Source organism: Microcaecilia unicolor, chromosome 6 (genome assembly GCF_901765095.1).
Source record: "Microcaecilia unicolor chromosome 6, aMicUni1.1, whole genome shotgun sequence".
NCBI classification, from domain to species: domain Eukaryota; kingdom Metazoa; phylum Chordata; class Amphibia; order Gymnophiona; family Siphonopidae; genus Microcaecilia; species Microcaecilia unicolor.
Window position 1 is genome coordinate 84,722,835 of NC_044036.1, and position 14,680 is coordinate 84,737,514.

The 14,680-nt window shown below is 42.9% G+C and overlaps 1 protein-coding gene across 4 annotated transcripts in view; it reads right to left on the bottom strand.

Annotated features, from left to right (window-relative positions):
* RABGAP1L (RAB GTPase activating protein 1 like) overlaps positions 1-14,680 on the bottom strand; it is an 803,631-nt gene that overhangs the window by 658,758 nt on the left and 130,193 nt on the right. The window lies entirely within an intron of this gene.

Sequence of the window (14,680 nt, forward strand, 5' to 3'; positions counted from 1 at the left end):
TCACTGATCAAACCACAAATGATACTGTAGGAACTTGTATACACATAATATCCCAATAATAAATTAAAATCAGAGTTGTGTAAATCAACAATGGAAAAGTCAGTCAAAAATGTTATCTATTAACCAAAAAATTCCAGCCTAGAGAGAGAAAGGCAGAGGACAGAATCCATATCAGATATGGGAACCTTAGACTGGGCTTGATAGGTATATTGATACAGCAGTATAGAAGGATATAATAATACCTGCTTACAATATAGTTAAATCTACCCAGTGTGTCAATTAGCTTAAAAATATGCAAGGATTTTCCTAAAATGCTCAAGTTCAAATGTTGCTGAAATATCTCCAAGATAATGTCCTTTGCCTTCCCTGCCTATGAATTGAAAAAAAATTGGATTACATATTTAAATAAGAGTGTTCCACTGTACTATACTTTCCAAAGGGTTTTGCCTTTTGTATGAAAAACTGTGCTGTTAATGCTGAAAGCTTTCTATATTTAGGCACAAACTAAACACTGTTATCTTCCCAGTGCAAAACCTGGTATATCTTTCTAGGATCACTTTTAAAAAGGCTTTTGAAAACATCTCTATTAAAATGTAAATTCTGACAAATCCCCATACTAGCCTACAAATACTGAAATGCATGCCTTTCAGATCAGAATTTAAATCAGTGCTTCGGGATGCCTGAATAGACAAATGCCTAGTTAGAAGGACAAAACTTCAATGCTCTGTTCAGCAAGATAAAGATATTTCTTAACAAAATTAAAGTGCAATGATGCATATACTTTCTTTCTCTCGACAGGTTGCATTTGCTTAGTTTGACGGCTCTGGCCAAGTTTATTCGTAATCTCCAAATTCCCCTGCCAAAGAAATTCATTTCACCATCATTTATCATGTGCTAAAACCGGATATCACAATCAGCACACAATTCCTGTGGGTACCTATATTCTCATCTCTCAAGTTCTTCACCTAACAGCTTCAAGCCAAAGGCAAGGCTAAACAAGAGCCAGCACGTCTACATCAAGATCCACAAATTGGCCATGATAGTTTCTGACAGGTTTAATGTAGCATAATGCCCTCTACTGTAACATGATGAGAACGTCTTGTCTCTCATGAGACAGTTTCCAGTTAATACAAAACAATGCAGAGTAATGTGTAGTTTATCGAGTTAAATTGTCAGTTAACAATTGGCATCACTATAATAATTTGAACAGAAAAAAGGGTGGGAAGGATACAGCTTGTTAAGACTCTGGTGTGAAGGCTGGGGGGGAAAAAAGGATAGTTTAAAACAGTGTCTGTAGATTCTGTCACTGAACTGATTCCAGCAGCTGTGAACTCAGCAATAATGGACACCGGTCACTGATGCTTGCAAGTACAAAATTTATACAAAAAAGTAAAACAAGCAGACTCTAAAAACACCTTACCAGTCAGGTACATGGAATACTTTCCACAATGTAAAGGAAGAAGCAGGACAGAAAAGGAAAAAAAAAAAAACAAGTCTGAAGCTAGGCTTTTTCCTTCTGGGTAAAAATAATTGCTGAGTACTGAGGCTCTCTCCTTTCTGTGCATGAAATAAGGCAGTTTTGCAGCGCTATCTTTTATGACCATCTTAACAGAGACAAATTTGAAATGAGAAAATATTCTAAATAAATGAAAAAAAATACAATAACAGAAAAAAAGATGCAAAACACAGAGCAATTGACAAGGGTTCATATTTCAGAATTATAAAGAGTATGTCTCATATTTAAAAGCGCTTGTTTCCCCCCCCCCCCCCCCCCTTTTATTGACAGAAAGTCATGAAGATCTCATTCATCAGAGAGAAAAGAGGTATTTAATTAAGGTAATATACTTCCATATAAGTGCAAAGTAAAAAGGTTTATATGATTATGATAGTAACAATCCTAAGGGCTACAACCCAAGAGAAATAAAGGATAAGAAGAAAGAATAAATAAAAATACGTGTTAAATGTTTTATTGTGCTTTTCTGGTGACATCCAAGTGTTACTGATAGACTACCTGATGATATCAAGAGTTAAAACACAGAGAACTTTAAGTAGTTTTCTCTCTTCAGTAACAGAGAATATATAAAAATCAATACTTTGGAGCCAACCCTATGGAGTGGAGGAGTGGCCTAGTGGATAGGATGGTGGACTTTGGTCCTGAGGAACTGAGTTCGATTCCCGGCACAGACAGCTCCTTGTGACTCTGGGCAAGTCACTTAACCCTCCATTGCCTGCCGCATTGAGCCTGCCATGAGTGGGAAAGCGCGGGGTACAAATGTAACTAAAATAAATGGCTAATGCTACAGAACTCCACATTGAGTGCATGGGATTCCCCACAACAGCAGGAAATCCACGCCTAGGGAAAGAAAGAAAGAAAGAAGGAATGCAGGCAGTTGTCACTACAGTGGTAGCTCTCATCAGGGAACTAGTACATAGAGGGGATGCCACTCCAGATCTGAGGCCTGTAGGATGCCAGGTTTCCTGTATTATCTAGGATAATAGAGATTATACAGTGGTGGAAATAAGTATTTGATCCCTTGCTGATTTTGTAAGTTTGCCCACTGACAAAGACATGAGCAGCCCATAATTGAAGGGTAGGTTATTGGTAACAGTGAGAGATAGCACATCACAAATTAAATCCGGAAAATCACATTGTGGAAAGTATATGAATTTATTTGCATTCTGCAGAGGGAAATAAGTATTTGATCCCCCACCAACCAGTAAGAGATCTGGCCCCTACAGACCAGGTAGATGCTCCAAATCAACTCGTTACCTGCATGACAGACAGCTGTCGGCAATGGTCACCTGTATGAAAGACACCTGTCCACAGACTCAGTGAATCAGTCAGACTCTAACCTCTACAAAATGGCCAAGAGCAAGGAGCTGTCTAAGGATGTCAGGGACAAGATCATACACCTGCACAAGGCTGGAATGGGCTACAAAACCATCAGTAAGACGCTGGGCGAGAAGGAGACAACTGTTGGTGCCATAGTAAGAAAATGGAAGAAGTACAAAATGACTGTCAATCGACAAAGATCTGGGGCTCCACGCAAAATCTCACCTCGTGGGGTATCCTTGATCATGAGGAAGGTTAGAAATCAGCCTACAACTACAAGGGGGGAACTTGTCAATGATCTCAAGGCAGCTGGGACCACTGTCACCACGAAAACCATTGGTAACACATTACGACATAACGGATTGCAATCCTGCAGTGCCCGCAAGGTCCCCCTGCTCCGGAAGGCACATGTGACGGCCCGTCTGAAGTTTGCCAGTGAACACCTGGATGATGCCGAGAGTGATTGGGAGAAGGTGCTGTGGTCAGATAAGACAAAAATTGAGCTCTTTGGCATGAACTCAACTCGCCGTGTTTGGAGGAAGAGAAATGCTGCCTATGACCCAAAGAACACCGTCCCCACTGTCAAGCATGGAGGTGGAAATGTTATGTTTTGGGGGTGTTTCTCTGCTAAGGGCACAGGACTACTTCACCGCATCAATGGGAGAATGGATGGGGCCATGTACCGTACAATTCTGAGTGACAACCTCCTTCCCTCCGCCAGGGCCTTAAAAATGGGTCGTGGCTGGGTCTTCCAGCACGACAATGACCCAAAACATACAGCCAAGGCAACAAAGGAGTGGCTCAGGAAGAAGCACATTAGGGTCATGGAGTGGCCTAGCCAGTCACCAGACCTTAATCCCATTGAAAACTTATGGAGGGAGCTGAAGCTGCGAGTTGCCAAGCGACAGCCCAGAACTCTTAATGATTTAGAGATGATCTGCAAAGAGGAGTGGACCAAAATTCCTCCTGACATGTGTGCAAACCTCATCATCAACTACAGAAGACGTCTGACCGCTGTGCTTGCCAACAAGGGTTTTGCCACCAAGTATTAGGTCTTGTTTGCCAGAGGGATTAAATACTTATTTCCCTCTGCAGAATGCAAATAAATTCATATACTTTCCACAATGTGATTTTCCGGATTTAATTTGTGATGTGCTATCTCTCACTGTTACCAATAACCTACCCTTCAATTATGGGCTGCTCATGTCTTTGTCAGTGGGCAAACTTACAAAATCAGCAAGGGATCAAATACTTATTTCCACCACTGTACTTATAATTGCTAAAATCTTCTTACAGGGAATGAGAACAGAGAAATAGGCTATCTTGGTTTTTACCACTTGCTGAGATCTCAGTCTGAATCCGGGATACCAACACACAAGAGGTTGTTAAATTCTGCCTATATTAACCCATATTCTGTTATGAATAAGCCATTAATTATACATAATTTAACTCTGGAGACGGACCTGCATATATATATTTTTTTATCATCATTGAAACATGGTTCGGAGATAAAGAATATCCAATTATAGCTGGTATCTGCCCGGTGGAATGCAATATTTTGAATCAATATAGAATAGGCAAAAAGAGAGGGGCGAGATAGTTAAAATGGACCTTGAAAGTAACTTCTTCGCACCTCAAGATTGTAAGTTATTAATGATTGACTCAAATCTGATTTTTCTCTCATGTTTGACTGATCATCCCCCAGGAAGGATAGGCTTCAAGGAAGGTCACTAAAGGGCCCTTTTTCTAAAATTTAGCATGAATTAACAGACATTAGTGTGTGTCAAGTGCCATATAGCCCATAGGTATAAAATAGGACATGCATCATTTAGCACATGCTAATTCCATTAGTGCATATTAAGCTTTAAAATTCCTCAAATTATTACTTTGGGTGACCATAACCTCCATTTAGATCAGGGGTCTTCAAACCCAGTCCTCAAGGTCCACAATCCAGCCTGGTTTTCAGGATTTTCACAATAAATATGTATGAAATCTATTAGCATGAAATGGAAGCAGTGAATGCAAATAGATCTCATACATATTCATTGTAGAAATCCTGAGGACTGGATTTGAGGGCCCCTGATTTAAATGATTATTCATCTATCACTGTCAATTCTATTCTACTCTTCGAGCATCAAAAAGGCCACACTTTTGACCTTCTATTAAATGTCTAAATAACTATTATTTTCAAAGGCTTGATATATCGCCAGTCGCACATTAGTGCTACTAACAGGCTCATTTTCAAAAGAGAAGGACACCCATCTTTCGACATAAATCGGAAGATGGGCGTCCTTCTCACAGGGTCGTCCAAATCTTCCGATTTATGTCGAAAGATGGGTGTCCTTCTCGCAGGGTCGTCCAAATCGGTATAATCGAAAGTCGATTTTGGACGTCCTCAAATGCTTTCCGTCACAGGGAAGGCCAAAGTTCAAGGGGGCGTATCAGAGGCGTAGCAAAGGCGGGACATGGGTGTGCCTAACAGTTGGACGTACTTGACCCATAATCGAAAGAAACAAGGACGTCCCTGATGAACACTTGGACGACTTTCACCTGGTCGTGTTTTTCTTACGACCCAAGGCACAAAAAGGTGCCTGAAATGACCAGATGACCAATCGGGGATGACCTCCCCTTACTCCCCCAGTGGTCACTAACCCCCTCTCACCCTCAAAAAACATCTTTCAAAATATTGATTGCCAGTCTCTATGCCAGCCTCAGATGTCATACTCAGGTCCATGACAGCAGTATGTAGGTCCCTGGAGCAGTTTTAGTGGGTGCAGTGCAGGCAGGCGGACCCAGGACCATCCCCCCTACCTGTTACATTTGTGGAGGAAACAGCGAGCCCTCCAAAACCCACCAAAAACCCACTGTACCCACATCTAGGTGCTCCCCTTCACCCGTAAGGCTATGGTAGTGGTGTACAGTTGTGGGTAGTGGGTTCTGGGGGGGGGGGGGTTGGGGGGCTCAGCACACAAGGTAAGGGAGCTATGTACCTGGGAGCAATTTATGAAGTCCACTGCAGTGCCCCCTAGGGTGCCCGGCTGGTGTCTTGGCATGTCAGGGGAACCAGTGCACTACAAATGTGGGCTCCTCCCATGACCAAAGGGCTTTTTTATTTGGTCGTTTCTGAGATGGACGCCCTTGGTTTCCATTATCGCCGAAAATCAGAAATGACCAAGTCTAGGGACAACAAAATCTAGGGATGACCAAATTTAAGGATTTGGATGCCCCTGATGGTATTTTCGAAACGAAAGATGGACGTCCATCTTGTTTTGAAAATACAGGTTATCCCCGCCCCTAGATCGGGACATTTTGTGAGGACGTCCATATTAAAACATGGACGTCCCTTTCGAAAATGCCCCTCTAAGTAGTTTATAAAAATGAAAGAGTTATGAAAGGAGGAGACACTGTATGTGATATGCAACTAGAGTATTGAGATTGTTCAGTACAGTGAAGGGCAGCAGAAAATTTCAGAATATTTAACTCAAAAAGCACAAAGGGTTGAGACTGATCTTTTTTTTCACCAGTGCTGTTCAGCAGAATGCACTTATGTTTTAAGGTGCTGTAGCATGCATATTTGTGTGGAGCTCATGTGGCAGTGACAACAGGAGAAACAACGTTCAAAATATTTGCAAGAAAACTATGTAATAGATTAATTTGGCTAATGTGTGCATCCCTAAATTGTTCAAGAGAGTAAGCAACTGTTTCCAAAAACGAGGTCTCACCCAGAATATAGTTAGAAGTAGGAAAAGAGAGAGCAGAGAAAAGCTGAAGAAAGATGAGTAGTGCAGGGAGTTTTGTATATTCAGAGACACCTAGAGCACAGGAGGAAGTGTGAAAAGTATATGTAGGGAGAGAGGAGGAGTTGTTGGAGGGAAGGAAGAAGGTGATCAGACCAGGATACTGAGTGTCCAAGAGAATGGAGGATGGAGAGAAGGAAGAAGAAGACTGTGAGAAAACTAGATCAAGAATATATCCTTTACTATGGGTTGTAAAAGTAATATGCTGGGACAGTCCAATATTAGTGGTTAGGGCCAGAAAACATGAGAGAAGTTCCAGCACTGCAAGACTTACGTCTCCAAGCAGCAGCAGATGGGTATAATAAATACGTACCTCTGAAGTAAATGCTGAGAGTTCTCCCAGGGAGGCAGCCAACAGAGGAGGATAGTACAACAGAGTGACCAGAAAGGATATGCTAGCAATAGAGAAGTGCATTACAACAACATCAAAAAGTGAGAAAGGTTTAAATGAGTACTACTCCTCCCCCTAGTCTGGAGGGGCACAAGAATTGAAGAAAATTAAATCAAGGGTGGGCATGCCTCAATGAGGACGGTGTCAGCCAGGCAAAGCCAAGTTTCAGTGATACAAAGTAGAATAATAAAGCCAGATGACCTTTATGTCGGAGGGAAAAGGAGTTTAAAAGGCTGGCATGAAGAGAGAGAGAGAAATAGTAATGGGTGCAGATGCAACCAGAGCAGACAAACAGTGGAGTTATCCAGAGTCAAAGTGAACCTTATCTTGACATTTCTGTGAAAGATGATGAACCCACCAGGTAGGGATACATGAACTGACAGATAGTCTTGAGGAGCTGGCCATAAAGCTATGGGGATGGAAAGAAAAAACTACGAACATAACAAAGGCAAGGCACAGATAGGAGATGCCCAAGATGTAGCTCTGAATCCGGGAAGCTGATGTGACTACTTTTGATGGCTATTAAATTAGCTGAGATTAATAAGAAAAGAGATATTTAAGCTGTTCCATCTATCTGTTATAAAACTCTAATACATCCTGTAGCTTTTTTGGCAGGCGGTAGAATGTTGGGGTCTAGATCTACATGAGGGATCAATTGATTCCCTTGTAAATAAATGGAACTGGACTGTGGAGAGCATTATGTAAAAGAGGATGGAATTTGATATACTGTCTTTCTGTGGTTACAATCAAAGCGGTTTACATATTATATACAGGTACTTATTTTGTACCTGGGGCAAAGGAGGGTTAAGTGACTTGCCCAGGGTCACAAGTAGCTGCAGTGAGAATCCAACCCAGTTCCCTAGGTTGTCAAGCTGTTGCACTAACCATTAGACTACTCCTCCACACACGGTCAACACATTTTCTTTCCCTAAGAAAGCAAAAAAGCTTAAATTTGAAGTCTATAGGTTAAAAGGTATTTGGCAGAAACCAGAGGTTGATTAAGTGCAAGTTTTATGGAAATTGGCAGGATTTTGCAGGTGTCCCAATTCCACAAAAAGAACTCTTCTTTGTGATTTAAGAGTCCGCAGAAGGACCTGGAAAGGCATTGCAGACGTATATTCCAATTCCAAACTGTAAGGTCTTGGCCTTATTTTTATTTTTGGAGTTTATTTTTCCTTTGTTGAGAAAGATAATAACGTCTTGGTCTTATTCTTAAGGAAACAAAATTAGGGAGGCCCTTCCAAATATTGCTAAGAAATTTCAAGGTGTTAATTTAGGCTTAAGAGACAGCTGAGCTGGTTTAATTCTTTTGATTCAATAGCACAGGAAACTATTAAGAATTTGATTTCACAGTTTAGTAAGGGTTCAGTTCTGGCTGTTTAATATATCTGAATGCCAAGCTGCTAGAGTTAATTACTATATTGGTACCTGCCCATAAGATAAGGAAACATTAACCATCAGGTCAGGCAACGATCCAGCAGTGGTCAGGTCCAGGCAGAAGTCAGGTCAGGCAGCGATCCAGCAATGGTCAGGTCCAGGCAGTAGTCAGATCAGGCAGAACAGCAACAAGAAAAATGCACCAGACACCAAACAGGTTGTAGCTGAGGCAATGAGGTAGTGAGCAGTTCCTGGTTTTAAGGTGAAGGCGTCCAACGTCAGAGGACGCGCGCCAAAGTGTAGAAGCGCCCAAAGTGTAGACGCGCCCAAAGCATAGACGCGTCTTAAGTGTAGACGCGTCTTAAGTGTAGGCACGGCCAAAGTGTAGACGCGCCCAAACTGAAGCTATTCAAAGGAGAGGTATAAGCACGTCATAGGTAAGTACATCTGGCTTCATGTTTGATATTCCAGGTTTGTGACACATATGGTCCAAAGTGATCCTTGCCTTATCCTGGAATTGATCCCTTATTAGGACACATCAACTAAAGAGAAGACCTGTTCTAAAATTTAGAAGAACCTGGGCCCTTACTAACACCTTACAGGTGACCAACAACTGACTTTTTTTTCTTTCTTTTTTTTTTAAATCGCAGATATGCATTCCTTTCAAATTATGCGAGGAGATTTTTGAACCTTTGGGTACCCTATTGGAGGACCTTAACAGTTGAATAATTGGAATTATAAACAGTGTAAGATAACTGGTGGGGGGGGGGGGGGTGGCGGGGAATTGGTTCTTAATTTACAAAAAAAAAAAGTTGTAACATTTCAGTTGTAATCTGCTGGCTAGAAAATAATGGTTAGTTCCAGTAAGCAATAAGAAACTTCTTTTTTTTTCCTTGTTTGCATCACACTAACCCTATGACTCCTAATCTCCAGCCTTCACAATCTTGTTTGCTAGCTGTTGCTGAGTGGCTTCAAACCAATTGACTGGTTCTTAATACAGAAAACACTGCTTCATGTTGGATTTCTAACCATGTGCCCTCTCCATCCATCAAGCCTATTCTTTTTGGTGTTCCTCAGTCGTCTCTAACTTATTCAGGAGTAACCACTGATTCTCGTCTTACTTTAAGTGAACAGATCTTCTCAGTTCTCAGATCTGGTTTTCTGGCATTATGGCAACTTTGTATAGGCCATACTTTTCTCACTTCAGAGACACTTCATACACTCTACCAGTTTTTGTAACCTCATGTATGGACTACTGTAATAATATACAAACAGAACTACCCCAGTCGGCAATAAAAAGACTGCAATCTGTCCAGAATATGGCAGCTCGGTTCCTGCATAATGCTAAACATCATGACCATATCACCCCACTCTTCCAGGATTTACACTGGCTTCCAGTTTCTTTCAGAATACAGTTTGAAGTAATACTGCTGACGTTCAGGGCTCTTTGGGAGGGTAACCTAGACCACCTGTCCAGTCTTACTATACCATACATTCCTGCTCGCTTGTTACATTCATTGAACGACCACCATCTGGTTCTCCCTTCTTTGTCAGGAGCCAATTGGGAATCCACTCAAGCATCTGCTTTTTTCTTTTTGGCCCCCATCTTGTGGAATAAGCTGTCTTTTTTCAATAGCATTTGAGGCCTCATGAGAACAATGGAAGATGGATGATAGCAGCAGTCACTGCATCTCTCTTTTCTCCTCTCCCCTTCCCTTCTCTCCCCCTCACTTACTAGTGTGATTGATATGCCTTTTCTGTTTTAAATGGAGTTCTTTACAGTTTTCTTATATGTTTTAATTGTAAATCGCCTAGTCTTGGCCAGTTCAATTTTGATGATAAATAAAATTTTTTGAATAAACAAATATAAACAAACTATGGGAAAATTCATTTGTGTAGAGAGTAAGAGCGAAAACTACAGACTGTTTCCAGTATCGCTCCCCTAGATGGGAGGGAAAGGGGAGAAGAGGGAAGATCTAAAAGGCTCTGCATGCCCGAGGGTAGACACGTAGCCCTGAGGAACCTCCCCATTTCTGTGTCAGAAAGAAAGAGGAAGATAATGTCCCAGCATGCTTTACTTAGGTATTTTTAGCGCAAGGGCTGGTGATCCCATCAAAACAAGAGCACTGACCAAGTCATATCCAATGCACATTGTATGGTCTACAGTTCAACCTGAAGAACCTCTCCAGCTTCGCTTTTGCCTGGATGCTCACGCCAGACCACCTGTTTCCTGTTTTGCTTGCCTGCTCCCAAGCCTGGCCAAAAATACCAGCTCACAACCTGCCTCAGGGGTCAAAGTGTGTCTTCACAATATATGAGCAGGAATGTTCAAACAGTCTGAGTAAATTGCCAGCCACCACTGAGTGTTTGTTCAATCCTACCAGACGCTGTCTGTGTGAAAACTGCGTCTGGTAGGATTGAACAAACGCTTAGTGGTGGCTGGCAATTTATTCAGACTGTCTGAACATTCCTGCTCATATATTGTGAAGACACACTTTAACCCCTGAGGCAGGCGCTTGTGCGCCGAAACATGGCCTGTGTCGGGTCTTTTTCACAATAAGGGACTGCCATTGTCTCTTTCTTGAAGGCCCAGTGTTGCTTTTTCTTGTTTATATTGTATGCTTGTATGCTGTATTACTCTCTCTTTTGTGATTACGCAAAAATACCAGCTGACACACTGAAAAGCTATGACTAAGCTGCAGCATGTCACTTTCCTTTATTTCCAGACAGACTGGAAGCAAGTGGAGTGAGAGTGGATGGCATTTGCCTAGCTGGTGCCTGCTCTGCTACCTACTTCCAGACCAGGCCAGGCCATATATACTGGTTGAAATAGCAAACTGCTATAATTTCCTTGGAATATGTCACCTCCCTTTTTCTCCAGACATACTTGAAACAAGTGGAGAGAAGGAGAGGGGGAGTGATCACAACAGACCCCTTGAGAGAGTCCCAATCAGATACAGCATCACAGCAGACCAGGAGGCAGGCTAGGTGGAGGCTGCACTGAAGGCTTTTTGTATTTTGTTTTCTTGCTTTTTTTTTTTTAACTCTTTCAAAAACTTTAATTGGCTGGCAATGAGGGAATGTGCCTCTGGCCCCCCTCACAAGAGTTGGGGAGGAGGACAGTGGGCACTGCACCCACAAAGCCAACAAGGATCAGATGGATGGGGCAGGAGAGTGAGACCCAGAACCACTGGATTTAGCACCCCAAGGTTCTATGAACTGGCCTCTGCCAATCCTAGCCCTCCAGTCTGATCCCAGTGGAATAGAGAATCAGCCCCAAAAGGACTGTTGCCTGGAACATCCCTATACGTGGTCTATGCTCCCAGGAATCTGGGCTTACAGCTTTCCTGGGAGCAACCTACTCAGCCTACTCATTGCTCACCAGGCCACGTGTCTGCACCATGTGCTACAGCCAGAGAAATATTGAGGAGCTGAAGGAGCACCAACCTCCTATAAGGGGAGCAAACTCAGGTCTGAGCTGGTTTTCTCTGGCTCCATCTGCTGGCAGTGTTAAATAACCCACTCGATTGAACTGATCTGGCATGTGCAATAAGGAAACAGAAATTCTCAGAAGACAAAAAAGACCTATTATTCAAATAAGATTAGTCTTACACAACCTGATTCAAGAAAATTATTTCAACTAATAAAAGAGCTTATCTTCCCTTCTCATTCTAAGATATCACCTAGTGTAACACAACCAATGGCAACCAATTGTCCTAACTTTTTTCAGATTAAATTAAATTGATACGCCAGTCTGACGGATATACCAAGTTCTAATCAATCATTTTGTGATGCCAAGGGAGATGACAGTAAAGGTGTTCTGGCTTTGGTCTCATTTTAAAATAGTAGCTATTCCTGAAGTGAAACTAGTTTTACATAAATTTTCTTCAACACACTCCATTCTTGACCGTTCTTTTAGCTGAACCTCCCATTCAAATAATTGAATGGTTAGTGAAGTTTGTAAAGTGTATGCTATCTACTTGTCACGCTGGTGAGGAAAAGTGAGCCCTTGGGTCACTGCCGAGGAGCGGCAGGCAAATCATCCAAACAGGAGGCAAGGCAGACCACAGACAGATGGGCACAGGCCGGACTGGAGCAGCTGGACTGGAACAGAGGCACTAAGCAGAAGCAGGAGAATAATCCATGAATCAAGCAGAGTCTTACCGGCAGGCAGCAAAGCAGCAGGAAAACCAGGAACCACACAGAGTCTGTAGGCTTGGCACAGGCCGGACTGGAGCAGCTGGACTGGAACAGAGGCACTAAGCAGAAGCAGGAGAATAATCCATGAATCAAGCAGAGTCTTACCGGCAGGCAGCAAAGCAGCAGGAAAACCAGGAACCACACAGAGTCTGTAGGCTGGCGGCAATCAACAGTAAATCAGGAATCAAGCAGAGTCTTGGGCAGGCAGCAATCAGTAGAATAGACCAGGAAGCAAGCAGAGTCTTGGGCAGGCAGCAGACAGTAGAACAAACCAGGAAACAAGCAGAGTCTTGGGCAGGCAGCAATCAGAAGAATAAACCAGGAAACCAGCAGGGTCAAAGACAGGCAAAGCAAGCTTTCAGGGCAGGAACCGCAACAGACCAACAAGGACAAGAACACAACTGAAGACCTCTGTTGCCAAGGCAAAGCCTGAAAGTTCCCATGTGCTTAATAAAGGCAACATACAAGGGAGTTCACCAGGTAAGGGTGCTGCTAAGTTCCAAAAATCCCAAGACAGTCTGGAAGATCCGGACCAGACCGGCATGACTTCTGGAACATGGGAAACAGCAAACAGACAGTCCATCGCAGCCACCAGGTCTGACACCAGGTGGCGAAATGAGTGAGAGCATGAAAGAGGGGCACAACCGTGACACTACTGGGGGGAGGGGGTTCCCTCCAAATGGGTAAGATTCTGCTACGTGAGGCAAAGTTCCACATTAGGAGTCACCGATCAGTAAAGGGATCTAGGTGTCATCGTTGATGATATGTTGAAACCCTCTGATCACTGTGTGGCAGCGACTAAGAAAGCAAACAGAATGTTAGGTATTATTAGGAAAGGAATGGAAAACAAAAACAAGGCTGCTATAATTCCTTTGTATCACTCCACGGTGTGATTGCACCTTGAATACTGTGTGCAATTCTGTTCACCACATCTCAAAAAAGATATAGTGGAATTAGAAAAGGTAAAGATAAGAGCGACGAAAATGATAAAGGGGATAGGATGGCTTCCCTATGAAGAAAGGCTAAAGCGGCTACGGATCTTCTGCAGGAAGATATGACAGAGGTCTATAAAATAATGAGTGGAGTGGAATGGGCAGATGTGAATTGCTTTTTACTCTTTCCAAAAATACTAAGACTAGCAGGCATGCATTAAAGCTACAAAGTAGTACATTTAAAATAAATTGGAGAAAATATTTCTTCACTCAATGTGTAATTAAATTCTGGAATTCATTGCCAGAGAATGTGGTAAAAGCAGTTAGCATAGTGGGGTTTTACAAAGGTTCTGTCACGCCAGTGAGGAAAGATCCGGAGTAGTGAGCCCCTGGGCCGCTGCCAGAGACCGGCAACAGCGGGCGAACCACCCAACTAGAAGTGAGGCCAAACACCAACAGGCTGGTACCAGGTACAGGACTATCGAACAGGCTTGGCTGGACTGGAACCAACTGCTAGAACGGACTTGGCTTGGCTTGACTGGAACCAACTGCTGGAACGGGCTTGGCTAGACCCAAATGATGCAACAAACTTGGCTTGGCTGGAACCAAATGCTGGAACGGACTTGGTTTGACTGGAACTGGATTCAGAATACTCAAGCAAGCTAGACTGGAGCAGGATTCAGTATACTGGAACAAGCTTGGCAGGAATAGGATCCAGGATACTCAAGCAGGATTCAGGATATACAAACAGGCTTGACAGAAACAGGAGCAAAAAGCAAACAGGGCAGAGACAAGCAGGAAGGGAACTGGAGCAAAAGACTACCAGGGAGAAGACAAACAAGCAGGGTCAGAACCAAAGCCGAAGGCTTGCAAGGCAGAGACAAGCAGGAAGGGGACTGGGGCCAAAGACAGACAGGGCAGATACAAACAGGAGGGGAACAGAAGCTAACTGGAGCTGAAGACAAACAGGGCAGAGACAAACAGGATACAAAGCTGAAAACAGACAGGGAGCTAGAGTAGAAGACCAGAACTAGCAGGGCTTGAACTGCAACAAGCACTCACAGACGAAAGCTCATCTGAAGACCTCTGTTGCAAAGGCAAGTCTGACAATTCTCTGGAGCTTAATAAAGGCAATTACAGATGAGGTCAC